The sequence below is a fragment of the Palaemon carinicauda genome, chromosome 12 (genome assembly GCF_036898095.1).
Source record: "Palaemon carinicauda isolate YSFRI2023 chromosome 12, ASM3689809v2, whole genome shotgun sequence".
Taxonomy (NCBI): Eukaryota; Metazoa; Arthropoda; class Malacostraca; order Decapoda; family Palaemonidae; genus Palaemon; species Palaemon carinicauda.
In genome coordinates this window covers 2,416,898-2,419,397 of record NC_090736.1, presented here as the reverse complement: position 1 = coordinate 2,419,397, position 2,500 = coordinate 2,416,898, and the positions used below count along the sequence as shown (strand labels likewise).

General features: G+C 28.7%; 1 protein-coding gene across 1 annotated transcript in view; it reads right to left on the bottom strand.

The window, feature by feature from the left end:
* Nucleotides 1-2,500, bottom strand: part of LOC137651169 (protein O-mannosyl-transferase TMTC1-like) — a 120,719-nt gene that overhangs the window by 10,151 nt on the left and 108,068 nt on the right. The window lies entirely within an intron of this gene.

Below are 2,500 nucleotides of genomic sequence, written 5' to 3'. Positions count from 1 at the left end.
TTATCACCCCATTTATGTCCACTCTTTTAATGACTAATTTGTCACTCTTTTCCTATGTCACTCGTTTAATGACTATTTTTTTTTTCACTTTTTTTATGTCACTCATCACATATGTCACTCTTTTAAAAGGATGCCATATACAGTATATATATATATATATATATATATATATATATATATATATATATATATATTTATATATATATATATATATATATATATATATATTAATTTTTGCACATTTAGACGTGTTTTTCATATTCAAATAAGCCATATATATTTTTGATACATTAATGTCTGGATTCTCTTAACGACCTCGGGATCAGAACCCCAGGCGGAATCACACAAGGCAAGAGCCTGTGACCGTCCGGGAATCGAACCCTGGTCTGGCAAGCTTGTATGGACAGTGTCTACCACGTGGGCCACGTGGTAGACACTGTCCATACAAGCTTGCCAGACCAGGGTTCGATTCCCGGACGGTCACAGGCTCTTGCCTTTGTGTGATTCCGCCTGGGGTTCTGATCCCGAGGTCGTTAAGAGAATCCAGGCATCAGTGTATCAAAAATATATATTATGGCTTATTTGAATAAATATATAAATATATATATATATATATATATATATATATATATATATATATATATGTATGTATGTATATATATAGATATATATATATATATATTATACTGTATATATATATATATATATATATATATATATATATATATACATACATACATATATATATATACATATACATATATATATATATATAGATATATATATATAAACATAAATATATCCAGACACTTGCTATTTACTATATTTGGGAAGATGTATGTGTGTGTGTGTCTATTAGATTCAGATATGTAAACCTTTAACACCTGATAAAGGTATTGATTGTATAACTCCTGTGACATTGTGTTTGAAATTTCCAGTCCTCTTCTTCATACGTCTTCGGGAAATGTCAAGAGCCATTGAAAACACAAGATTCTTGAAACACGATAAGGTTCTTAGCATTCAAAAAGGTGAAAAGCACTTGTCAATATGATTTTTTTTTTTTTTTACTACACATTTTAAAATGAACAGGTGAAACTTATCGTAAGATGCTAAAAGGCCATTAGAGTTAAGGGTACTTTGGAAATAAGATATTCTTGCTCTTTCAGTGAGAGTTGGAACAACACTCTTTGGTACATGTATAAAAAAAGTTTTTTTTTTTTATTTTTTTATTTATTTATTTATTTATTTATTTTTTTTTTAGAACTTATATGATTTAATATCTGAAGATAATTCACAATGCATGTTTGGTTTGACAATACTGAAACAATTAGAACTTTGTAAATTATTTTTTTGTTTTTAATTATTGTTAAGTGTACTACACGGTTTAAAAATTTGAAGTAAAAAAAAGTAAAAATCCTGGAATAAATGTTGTCAGGCATTTACCGTTTTAAAAAACAGATGTGTTGACGTGAAAGAGTGATATTACGGTCACCAACCCGTAAAAGATAAAAACAAAGTAAGGTAAAAATTACGGTCGCCCCCGTATCTTTTACTGAAATACGACTGAGAAACAGTATATTTTTATGGAAAATTTCCATTAAAATTATGGTTTTGTAGCAGTGTAATTAAAAATCCATAATTATCATCATCATCATCTTCATGATCATCATCACTTTTAGCAGTGTAATTAAAATCCTCATTATCATCATCATCATCCTCATCATCACTTTTACGCAGTGTAATTAAAATTACCATTATCATCATCATCATCACTTTTAAGTAGTGTAATTAAATTTACCATTATCATCATCATTATCATCATCATTATCATCATCATCATCATCCCTTTGTAGCAGTGTAATTAAAATCATCATTATCATCATCATCATCACTTTTAAACATTTAAGCCCGTGTAATTAAAATCACCATTATCATCATCATCATCATCATTATCATCTTCATCTTCATCATCACTTTTAGCAGTGTAATTAAAATCCTCATTATCATCATCATCATCATCATCTTCATCATCATCCTCATCATCACTTTTACGCTGTGTAATTAAAAACAACATCATCATCATCATCATCACCACCACTTTTAAGCAGTGTAATTAAAATTACCATTATCATCATCATTATCATCATCACTTTTAAGCAGTGTAATTAAAATCCACCATTATCCATCATCATCATCATCATCATCATAACCATCGTCATCATCACTTTTTAGCAGTGTAATTAAAATCACCATTATTATCATCATCATTATCACCTTCGTCATCATCATCACTTTTAACAGTATAATTAAAATCCTCATCATCATCATCACTTTTAAACTTTTAAGCAGTGTAATTAAAATCACCATTATCATCTTCATCATCACTTTTAGCAGTGTAATTAAAATCCTCGTTATCATCATCATCCTCATCATCACTTTTAAGGGGTGTAATTAAAATCATCAATATCATCATCATTCTTCATCATCATCATCACTTTTA